The sequence below is a fragment of the Oryctolagus cuniculus genome, chromosome 6 (assembly GCF_051225735.1).
Source record: "Oryctolagus cuniculus isolate XC-2025 breed Fujian yellow rabbit chromosome 6, ASM5122573v1, whole genome shotgun sequence".
In the NCBI taxonomy this organism is placed as follows: Eukaryota; Metazoa; Chordata; class Mammalia; order Lagomorpha; family Leporidae; genus Oryctolagus; species Oryctolagus cuniculus.
The window spans coordinates 78,606,218-78,618,818 of NC_142872.1; the positions used below are offsets into that span (position 1 = coordinate 78,606,218).

At 40.1% G+C, this 12,601-nt stretch overlaps 1 pseudogene; it reads right to left on the bottom strand.

The window, feature by feature from the left end:
- Positions 1 to 4,117: 4,117 nt before the first annotated feature.
- Positions 4,118 to 5,437, bottom strand: LOC100353909 (zinc finger CCHC-type and RNA-binding motif-containing protein 1-like; annotated as a pseudogene).
- Positions 5,438 to 12,601: the final 7,164 nt, after the last annotated feature.

Genomic DNA, 12,601 nt, shown 5'->3' on the forward strand with positions numbered 1-12,601 from the left:
AGGGACCTGCACTGTGACATAGCAGGTAAATTGCTGCCTGCAGTGCTGGCATCCCATGTGGGTGCCCATTCGAGTCCCTGCTACTCTGCTGCCAATCCAGCTCTCTGTTATGGCCCGGGAAAGCAGTAGAAGATGGCCCAAGGCCTTGGGCCTCTGCATCTGCATAGGAGACCTGGCAGAACCTCCTGGCTCCTGGCTTTGGATCAATGCAGCTCCAGCCATGCGGCCATCTGGAGAGTGAAACAGCAGATGGAAGACCTCTCTGTCTCTCTCTCTGCCTCTCTGTAATTCTGCCTTTCAAATAAATAAATAAATAAAACTTTAAAACAAACGAACAAAATGTGGGTAATGAAACACAGAGGGAGAAGCTCTGAGAAAGAATCCAAAGGAGATATGAAAAATCAAAAACACTGTGTAAGAATGAAGAATGCCTTTGTTGAGCTCATCAGTAGACATGACACACCCAGGAAAGGAATCAGTAAGCCTGAAGATATGTCAATAGAAACTTCTCAGTGAAAAACAAAGGGGGAAAAATCAGAAGAAAAACAGAACTGAACATGTCAGAACAGGGAAAGGATCTTTATTCAAAAGACTTTATCCTATTTCTGAAATTTGTGTTTATTTTTGAGAGATAAAAGGAGAGAAAGAGAAAGAAAGAGGAAGAGGAAGAAGAGGAAGAGAAAGAGAAAGAGGTAGCATGTGCAAGCTGGTTCCCAAATAATGTTTCACCCTGAAAATGCCTCCAATGGCCAGGACTAGCCTGGAGATGGACCAGGACCGGGGCCTAGTATGTGGTCAGTCCTAGAGAAGGTTCCATGTACTGCTGAGAAGAATGTAAAATCATTAGCTGTAGGATTGAAAGTTCTGTATATATCTGTTAGATCCATTTGGGCTATAGTGTCATTTAAATCTACTGTATCCTTGTTGATCTTCACTAATATTTTTAAAAATAAATTTAACAGACATTAAAATGTACATATTTATGGAGTATTATGTAACGTTTCATTGTATGTATACAATGTGTAATGTTCAGTTAGGGTAAATATATTTGTCCTTTTCAGCAGTTAACATCTTTTATAGTAAAAATATCCAAAAATCTTATCCTCCAGTTTTTATAGAGAAATATATAGTAGATTAACAAAATCATTACCCTACTGTGCAACAGAACCCAGAACTTCTTATTCTCATCTAGCTTTAAAGCAGTACTTGTCAATCAACCTTTCCCTTCCCTCCCTAGGCTGTGGTAACCACAATCACACTTTTAACTTCTGTGAAATCAACTATATTTTTTAGATTCCATGTGTGAATGGGATCCCATGATATTTGTCTTTGGCTTATTTCACTTAACATAATGACTTACATGAACTAATATTTGAATGACACAATCTGAAGAGGTTTTTCCAATAATCAAATGATTTTCATCTGAGAATTGATTTAAATGGAAATAACCTTCACTTAAAAAAAAGTCCTCAGAACAAATTCTTGTGTACAGAGAAATAATATAAAAATATGACTTAAATAAAAACTAGGATACATTTTTTGTGTTTTTTAAAGACAAAATTGTTTTTAAAAGTTTATTAAGGTTTTATGAAGTGTTTGTTTTGAATATTAAATTTCAAAAGCCATGCAAAACAATCAGACATGAATAAAGTTTTGTAATGAACATCTCAAATAAATCACTTTAATAGCTTTTTCTAATGTGACAACAGTATTATTATAATACTTTCTTATTTGTATTAAAATTAGCTCTTTTCAAGATTATTACTAGCAAGTTCTGATTTTTAGCACGGGTTGTGTATCTCTTATCTGAAATACTTAGGACCAGAAAGAAGTATTTTTCCAAGTTTTTCTGGATTTGGGATTAGTTGCATAACCATATTGAGATATCACAGGGATGGGAACCAAGTCTCTGAACTTCATTTAGGTTTTATATAAACTTTATGTACATAGCTTGAAGGTAATGTTATACAGGATTTGTAACAACATTGTCATGACATCCTACTTGAGACATTGTCGGCACTGAAAACGTTTCAAATTTTGCAGTGTTTAGGATTTCAGTGTTTAGGATGCTCAAACTGTACCGTGATAACACAAGATAGACACATAACACTTTCTATTTATTTTTAAATTTCCTATAAACTATTTTTTAAACTTTTATTTAGTAAATATAATTTTCCAAAGTACAGTTTATGGATTACAATGGCTTTTTCCCCCCCATAACTTCCCTCCCACCCGCACCCCTCCAATTTCCCGCTCCCTCTCCCATTCCATTCACATCAAGCTTCATTTTCAATTCTCTTTATATACAGAAGATCAATTTAGTATATATTAAGTAAAATTTCATCAGTTTGCACCCACACAGAACATAAAGTGTAAAACACTGTTTGAGTACTAGTTATAGCATTAATTCACATTGAACAACACATTAAGGACAGAGATCCTACATGGGGAGTAAGTGCACAGTGACTCCTGTTGTTGACTTGACAATTTGACACTCTTGTTTATGGCATCAATAGTCTTGCTAGGCTCTTGTCATGAGTTGCCAAGGCTATGGAAGCCTTTTGAGTTCGTCAACTTCAATCTTATTTAGACAAGGTCATAGTCAAAGTGGGAAGTTCTCTCCTCCCTTCAGAGAAAGGTACCTCCTTTTTTGATGGCCGGTTCTTTCTACTGGGATCTCACTCGCAGAGACCTTTCATTTAGGGTTTTTTTTTTTTTTTTTTTGGCCAGAGTCTCTTGGCTTTCCATGCCTAAAATACTCTCATGGACTCTTCAGCCAGATCTGAGTGCCTTCAGGGCTGATTCTGAGGCCAGAGTGCTGTTTAGGACATCTGCCATTCTGTGAGTCTGCTGTGTATCCCACTTCCCATGTTGGATCGTTCTCTCCCTTTTTTATTCTATCAGTTAGTATTCCCAGACACTAGTCTTGTTTGTGTGATCCCTTTGACTCTTAGACCTATCAGTGTGATCAATTGTGAATTGAAACTGATCACTTGGGCTAGTGAGATGGCATTGGTACATGCAATCTTGAAGGGATTGAATTGGAATCCCCTGGCACATTTCTAACTCCACCATTTGGGGCAAGTCCTATTGAGCATGTCCTAAATTGTACATCTCGTCCCTCTCTTATTCCCACTCTTATATTTAACAGGGATCACTTTTCAGTTAAATTTCAACACCTAAGAATAAATGTGTATTGATTATAGTTTTCAACCAATAGTATTAAGTAGAACAAAACAAACAAAAAAAATACTAAAAGGGATAAAGTATTAAATTGTACTTCAACAGTCAGGACAAGGGCTGATCAAGTCACTGTTTCTCCTAGTGTCCCTTTTACTTCAACAGGTTTCCTTTTTTGTGGTTGGTTAGTTGTCACTGATCAGGGAGAACATATGATATTTGTCCCTTTGGGACTGGCTTAATTCACTCAGCATGATGTGTTCCAGATTCCTTCATTTTGTTGCAAATGACCAGGTTTCATTGTTTTTGACTACTGTATAGTATTCTTTTTTTTTTTTTTATAGAACATTTCACTCAACATTTATAGAACAGAAAGCACATTTTCTCACCAGCACATGGAACATTCAATAGGACAGATTATATATTAGGCTGCAAATGAAAACTCAGTATATTTAAGGAGATTGAAATCAGACTATGTATCTTATCAGATCACAAAAGAATAAAACAATAAATCAACAAGAACAACAGAACATTTACAAATACGTGGAAATTAAACATGTTACTGAACAACCAATGTGCCATTGAAGAGATTGAAACAAAAATAAAAAACTTTCTTGAATTAAGTGAAAATATATCATATCAAAACTTACGGGAGGGGTTGGTGCTGTGGCATAGCGGGTAAAGCCACCACCTACAGTGCCAGCATCCCATATGTGCAACAATTCAAGTCCTGGCTGCTCCACTTCCAATCCAGCTCTCTGCTAAGGCCTGGCAGAGAGCTGACTACTGTATAGTATTCTATAAACTATTTTTTAGTAAAAACTGTTTGGTATTAAATATTTTTAGGCTCAAGCTCTAAAAGTAACCTAAGTCCTCAGCTGAACTTTGTGCTCCAAGACTTTTATATTTTAAGGATATTTACACAGTAAATTTAATTTCAGTCACTGAGCTCTTCCTCATCATGGAAATATGTGATTGTCTTTATCCTCGGCCATCTTGAGTCATCTGATGTTGAGAGACCCCCTGAACTGAGTTTCCATTTTCTTTGTTCTTCATCAATTTTGGTTTTCTGGAAGGCTATGGTCTGGTGGAAGGTGTCCATAGCAGTGTCCCCTTCATCTTCACTTTCTTCTGCATCCTCAATGTCTTCTTCTGATTCAGGAACTTTCTTTTTTTTTTCTTTCTTCTTTGGAGGTTCACCTTCTCCAGGCATATTTTTAGGACAGACACAACTTAAGTGTCCACCTTCCCCACATTGCAAGCACTTAGATTTATCAAAGTAACTTCGTCTTTTGATGAATTCAGCTGCTCTTCCGTTGTCAATAGCAATGCTTGCTTTTATCACTCCACCAAATAACGTTGTTGTTTATTGCCTTGGTGCAGTTTTGTGCAGTGTCTTTTTTTAATAAATAGTTATTTTATTTATTTGAAAGACAGAGTTACAGAGAGAGGTAGAGACAGAGAGAGAGGTCTTTCATCTACAGGTTCACTCCCCAGATGGTTGCAACAGCCAGAGCTGGGCTGATCTGAAGCCATGAGCCAGGTGCTTGTTCTGGGTCTCCCACATGGGTGCAGGGGCCCAAAGACTTGGGCTATCTTCTATTTCTATCCTGAGCCATAGCAGAGAGGAGCCTGGACTAGAACTGGCACCCATATGGGATGCTGGTTCCTTAGGCCAGGACTTTAACCAGCTGTGCAACAGCGCCAGCCCCCCGTGCAGAGTCTTTATCCAAAGACAAAATGAATGCAACCCCTTTACTCTTCCTTGGTATCTTTTTTTTTGATAGGCAGAGTGGACAGTGAGAGAGAGAGACAGAGAGAGAAAGGTCTTCCTTTGCCATTGGTTCACCCTCCAATGGCCGCCACAGCCAGCGCGCTGTGGCTGGCGCACAGCACTGATCCGAAGCCAGGAGCCAGGTGCTTCCCCTGGTCTCCCATGGGGTGCAGGGCCCAAGCACTTGGGCCATCCTCCACTGCACTCCTGGGCCACAGCAGAGACCTGGCCTGGAAGAGGGGCAACCGGGACAGAATCCGGTGCCCTAACCGGGACTAGAACCCGGTGTGCCCACGCCACAGGCAGAGGATAGCCTATTGAGCCATGGCACCTGCCCTTCCTTGGTATCTTTATCTTTCATTATAGTAACCTTCACAACTTTCTATACTTGAAAAATATCCTGTATAGGCCATTGCTTGTCCTGGAAAATAGCAACTTGGAGACACACAATGTGCTTTTACTTGGGGCCAATCACCTACTCATTTCTTCAGATGGGGTGACTGCATGGGAGATCTCAGCCCAGCTGGTTCACCTCCAACTCCTACTGCACCCTCGCCTCTATCCAGGCATCACGGATGCGGGGCAGGAGCATGAGCCAAGAAACAGACCCCAGCAGCTGCAGGCATGCCTCCTCACATCATATTTTTGTTTTCAAATCTATTACGTATTTATTTATTTGTGGCACAGAGAGATAGAGTTAATTCATTCCCCAAATGCCCATCTCAGAAAGGCCTTGGTGAAGCCCAAGTCATGAGCTGAGAATCCAATCGGTATCTCCCACATGGGTGGCAGGGACATGACTACTTGAACCATAACTAACTGATCCCCAGGGAGTGTATTAGCAGGAAGCTGGAAACAGGAACTGAGCAACAGTTTGAACCCAGGCACTGTGATATGAGATGTGGGCATCTTAATGCGTGGCTCAACTGCTAACCCGATCACCCACCTGGAGATGTATTTTTAGATGGAGAATAAAGTTCAGGGCGAGTTGGGGGTGGTAGACATAATAGAAGTACGGCTGGCCTCCAAAAGGCCACCCTGCCACGTTGTGTGCAGCAGAGCAGAACTCCAACGTGGAAACAGGCTATGGAAAAATACCTGCAGTGTATAAATAAAAGAAACATTGCTAAAACAAATATCTAGTTAGTATTCATTGTTGTACTCCTCCTTATTTTACCTCATCTACATAAACACTCTTTAGTTTTCACTCTAATTGAAGTGTGCCTCAGTTGGAATCAGGTGCAGCTTTGTCTGGGACTAGAAGGAAAATAGCAGAAGTTCTGTTTCTAGATGGGAATGGAAGTCACGCTATTTAATGTCTTGCTGTCTCTGCACCACAATCTCTACTCCATGCTCACAACATGTTTGGGTCTGTGCATCTCAAAATAGTGCATCTAATGTATACCTGAAAGTTACAGGAAAACCATAAGTCCAGGCACTACCACAGTCATGTATGCTAAGAGCCCATGCTCATGGAAACTCTAAGGAAAACATTCATTTAGCAGAGAAAGGCAGTTGTTCTACACTGTGTTTTGTGTCAGAAGTGCCATTTTTAGAGTGTTTATGTCAACTACTGCAACCACTCATTAATTCCTAACAGAAGTCACCTTGTATTATTTATAAAATATTTAAAACTCTTCAACAGCATTCCTTTCTCTGAGGCTCATGTGTTCAATTTGATTTACTAATTTTAAGGATATTTTATTTTTATTAATACAAATGTGTAAATTTGGATATTAATTGTTATTTCAAGTTTATTCTGAGGAATAAAAATATTGTTGGTGTGAATTTCTTCTTGGCAGTCTGTGACTCCAGAGCTCTGTTCCCAGAACAGAAGGGGAGAAGTGACACAGGTTGTCACAACTGCATATGTGTGTGTCCTGTGGCTTCCTAGGCTAAGAACCCTGCTATTATTCTCCACTTACCCCACACCTCAAGTCACACTCCACCTACACCTGCAGATGTTTCTACAAATATGGTCTTTTCCAAGCTGCTGTCTCCACTTTTATACTCCTGCCATATTCTCCCCTTTATGTAGCACCTTTGAGGAAAGGATGAAATGGGATTTTTTAAAATGTTTATATATTTATTTTAAAGACAGAGTTAAAGAGAAAGAGAGAGACGCATGCACACACATACACATACAATGGGAGGAAGGGAGGGAGGAAGGGAGGGAGGGGGGGAGAGAGAGAGAGAGAGAGAGAGTGTAATATCTTACATCCATTGATTCATTCCCCAAATGACCACAATGGCCAGGCTGGAAAAAGCTGAAGCTAGGAGCCTGGAACATTTTCTGTGTCTCTCACATGAGTTGCAGGGGCATAAACACTTGAACAACTTCTACTGCCTTCCCAGGCACATGAGCAGGGAGCTGGACTGAAAGAGGAGCAGCTGGGACTACATCTGGTACTCCAACAATAGATGGTGGCATCACAGGCAAAAGCTTAAACATAACACCACAATATTGATCTCTGGAAGTTTGACTAGATAAATACCATGGTAGATAGCCATTATCTTTCTGCTTCTAGCATCCATTTGTCAACTCTGGTAGCCTATTTTTCTGGAAACCTATCCCATGAGGCTCAAGGAAAGCTTTCCCTTCCTGGCTCCTCCCTGCTGATACACATGTGCACACACAGGGGCTGCTGTGGGCGGACACATAACTGAACCCCAGCACACTGGAGTATTGCCTCTTCCAGCAAGAGCGAGGTTCAGGGAGAGGATAACTAGAATCTCTTTGTTGGATATGTGGTTCTGGAAAAGAGAGGATCTTTGTGTTGCTCAGGTATAGCCTATATGACTCACATAAGCCTGGAGCCACCAATACCAAACCTAGAGAGGAATGGCCTGAAAAAGAAGGCGGCAAAGAAGACACAAAAAACGAGAGGTAAATGGAGCCCTGACATCATCATTTGAGTGTTGAATCCATCTGTGGCTCATCTCAGAAATGCAGTTCCAGAGCTGCATTGCAAATGAAACCCCATGCCTTACAAACCAGCATCCCTGTGTTCCCTCTTCAGGTAAGGGAGGTTCCAGGTGAGTCTTTTCCCCTCCTCAGTACAAACCTTCACTTCTCAAAGGCATCAACCAATGATGAGCAGGCAACCTGATTGCCAGGAATTAATAACTTGGGTCTAGAGACCAGGACTTTGGACCAAGCTTTTCTTTATGCAGAAAGACCAAAGACCTGTGTTGTACCATGCTGGATACTCAGACCCTCCCCCTGGGCACAGAATGATGTCCAAAATTTACTATGCCACTGCTGATGGGAAGCAGATGACAGCAGAAGTGAGTTGTGTCCTCACCACCCACTGGATCGCTGTGTCTGTGATGTCTCAGATGACTGTGAAGCAGCACACAGGTAATTCAGTCATGCTATTTTAGAATGGAAAGAAGCCATTGAAATAATTGAATCCTATGTTTTTGCAGTGGAGCTAATTAAAGTAATAATATTTACTAACACCTAATGAGATACTATATGCATATGAACTCAACAACTCTGCATGATATACACTCCTTTCATCAATATTTTTATAGAGGAGGCTGTAGTGCAGAAAAAATAATATTTTGCACAAGGTATCCTGGGAGCTGGGATTTGAAACCAGACAGTCTAATTCCTGTCGCTGTTAGTGGTTTTCATCTTTCCAATCTTTTTTTTCCTCCCAGTTCCACTTGCTGCAATTCACTAACCTGTAATGAACACTGGTCCTCTGAACTGCCACCATGCAGTCATCACACTGTTTTCCAGCTTTGCCAATTACTAACTATGTTGCTTTGCCAATTTTATTTGACATGTCTGAATTTCATGCAAGAAACTTACATGTGTTGAGACAATTAACTTAGGACATATCAAGCAGTTATTATAACAATAAATAATTTTATTGTAATAATAAATATATATTTATATATATTTATATATTTATTTATATATACATAGCTGGCGCTATAACATAGCGAGTAAAGCCACCACCTGTGGTGCCCCAATCCTATGTGGGTGCTGGTTCAAGTCCCGGCTGCTCCACTTCCAGTCCCACTCTCTGGGGTGGCCTGGGAAAGCAGTAGAAGATGTCCCAAGTCCTTGGGCCCCTGCTGCCATGTGGGAGACTCAGAAGAAGCTCCTGGTTCCTGGCTTCTTATCGGCACAGCTCTGGCCTTTGTGGCCGTCTGAGGAGTGAACCAGTGGATGGAAGACCTCTCTCTATATATTTACCTCTCTGTCTCTGCCTCTCTGTAATTCTGCCTCTCAAATAAATAAATAAATATTTAAAAAAACAATAAATATAAACTTTTATAATGGATGCTACTAGCAGTGGCAGCAACACTCTTTTGAAATAAAAACTTAACTGATAGGTTCTTCTTGTAAATTATTCTTGGGCTTGAACAGCGTTATGTTTAGCCTGAACTTTCTGGTTGTAGTATTGCATGCTATAGAAATGTCATTTTATAGATAGTGGAAAGGATACCAGAAATTTGAGCTTAGAAGAAGGAGAGATGTAGGGCCCTTCCTTCCTAGGTCAGACAAGGATTTTCTTCGCCAAATAGTTGAAGTTTCTGATGAAGGTTCAGGTCATTTCAAAAGCAAGGGAAGCATTTCAGGTTTGAAACACATGCACATTGTACTCCCTAAATCATAGACCCATAGATTATGGGTTTACTACAAGTAATTCTCTGGCAAGGGACATCCTGCTAAGGGCATTCTATAAACCTGGTCTCTCCCCATAGCATAACATATAATTTACCAGAGGTCCAGTTGACAAGATTGGACAGTCACCTGTCTTCTTTTTTCTCCTAACCTTGATGGGGAGATGCCCCAATAAAGCAAGTGAATTGGCTGCCCATTAGATATTTTAACTCTTTCCTAGATCCATTAAAATATTAAAAATAACGCTATAGACTCTCTAATTTGTTTCTCACCTACAACTTTATAGCATAGCTCATAATTATCAATGTTTTATCTCCTGGTATAATTCCCCAGACTATGTTACCAAATTAGTCAACTTTCAATACATTATTTCCTTGACTAACTCAAAGTCAGATAGGTCACCTATATAATTTGCTAGTAATTGCCATTTTAACAATCTGTAAATGTTGAAATTAGTTGTTTTATCTTTTCTAATAATTTCAAGTATAAAATACAGACACAGACAAAGCAATTTAAAACTATATACAGGAGGACCAGTGTTGTGGCAGAAGTTAAGCCATCACCTTCAACACCAGCATCCAATTTGAGCTCCAGTTCAAGTCCAGACAGCTTCACTTCCTACCCGATTTCCTGCTAATGCACCTGGGAAAACAGCAGAAGATGGTCCAAGTGCTTGGGCCCCTGCCACCCAGGTGGGAGACTGACCTGGATTCAATTTCTGCTCTAGACGCCTGCCTAGCCCAGGCCCAGGCAGGAGTCAACGAGCAGATGAAGGGAGCCTCTCTTTCTGCCTCTCAACACACACACACACACACACACATTTTAATTGAAGCAAAGCTTAATGAGAAGTACATGTGGACATCTCAGAAAAGAACTGAGAGCCCAGCCTGCATTCAGAGATTTTGTGGATTTGGCTATGGGCCCTCCATTTTTCTTCTCCCAGACCCTTTCTGAGACATTGCTAGATGGAGGGCTTTCTAAGTGTAGAATTTCTAAAATTCCTCTCAGAACTTCATAATAATCCCTTTGGTGGAAGGCAGATGAGATTCCTCTAAGAAGGCAGGGATCTATCAACTCAGGTTATTTGACAAAGACAAGACTTTTTATATGTGAATACTAGTTTCCTTCCAAGACTTGTCTCCTCTATCTATGAGGCAAAAATTCTCATTTTGTTTTCCTTTGGCCCCCCATATACACATATGCTCATGTCTGCGTAGCGACCTTAACATTTTCCCCCCAAAGAAGTAACTTATAATCTTATGGAGATAACATGGATGAAGGTCCATCTTCCATATTTTCTTCAGAGTTGACGAATAGAAGTAGAGCTGCTTATAGATATTCTACTCTTGCTGTCCATCCTTGTTCAGAGGTGGTCTAGGAAAATATTGGTGCAGTCCAGAGGGCTGGTCACATCATCTAACAGAATAGGCTAGAAGCCCTGCCTCACAACCATCTGAAGCTAGATGGCTTTTATTCAGTAGAGATAAACTGAATGAGGGCTTTAAAGGTACATCATATAAAGAAAAGCAGTAAAATTTTGGAAGCTGTAGAGCCAAGAAGAGAAAAAAACCAGGATTTCCATGTTCCAGTGCTAAACCAAAAATTTCAATCCTGTTTGGTCTGGTCCTGGAGTTTTCTGGCCTCATTCAAGAAATGGTGAATACGGTTTTGTATCTGACAGTTTGATCCCACCCCCCAAAAAAATTCTTGGAGCATTACACAGATGCCCCACCCTTGGGCAGCATTGGCATATCTAACTGCCTGCCTGCTTCAAAGTACTGGGTTTAGCAACCCCAGCACAGGAGCCCTGGTCGTAGCAGCCTTTAATCAGGCAAAGACTGTATTTTGTTCTTTCACAAAGGAAAGGACCTTTTCCTAGCTTGCTCCTGAGAGCCTGTAGAAAGCCTGATATAAGGGTTTTTCTGTTCCCCTGTATCTAGGAATCCACAATCTGTTAAGGGAAATGCTGGAGATGTTTTGAGGTTGTAGGAATCTGCTCCATGGCTTGTATCCTATCTGGGATTAGTCTTCTCTCCCCTGGTGTAAGGACAAGTCCTAATATATGAACTTCCCAGCAGACCAGCTGTGTTTTCTCTTTGGCTACCTAGAAGTCATATTTTGCAAGGAAGGGTGATAGTTAAACACCCAAGACCAGAATCTCAGGTTAGGGAATAGACAAGCATGACATCAATGAAATGGATTATCTTCCCAGCATCCTTAAGAGATAGTTTGCTTGATTCTCCTTAAGTGCCTGCCCACATAGGTGCAGCACTGTCTAAAATCCTTGAATGTACACATCTAGTAGATGAGAAGATAAACCTTTTAGAAATGGTTCATTCCACTTGTTTATGCCTCCATTCCAATAAATTTAATTTATTTGCTTAATTACTTCTCATTATTAGACTGAAACTATCAGAAATATTTCTGTTTAGTTTACCAGTTTCCCTATAATCTAATACAGCAACTTGCATAGATATGAATAATATTACCTCAAGTGCTAATAATTGAAAAAAATAATCTGTGATGTTTATGTTGTTAACATTAGTTTCCACAAACGTGAGACAATTAGTAGGAATGTATGATAATGCAAATTAATTATAGACTGAGGCTGTCAGAATGCCTAAACCATGTTGCATACTGAGTTTTGTCTACAAATATATTAACAATTCTTCTGGAAAACATGTCTCTAATCACATCTCACATCATCAGCCATTCTACTCTCCCAAATACACAGCATCAAGCCCAAAGATAAGATCTTCTTTCAAATGGAAAAAAAATTATGTCCTTAATTCATTTTTCCAATTTAGTTTTGTCCATATTTTATTGAACAGGTCAAAGAATCCACTAAAAATGGAAGCAAAAACCCATAATGCACTCGCATTCCTATCACCTTTGATGCTGAGTTATTAATCAAGGACAGTAGTAATAAGACACTTGCCCAGTTTTAAAATGAGAATGGGACTTGGTCATGTGCTCTTCCTTACTAGCAAAGGGAGTCTTTCTAC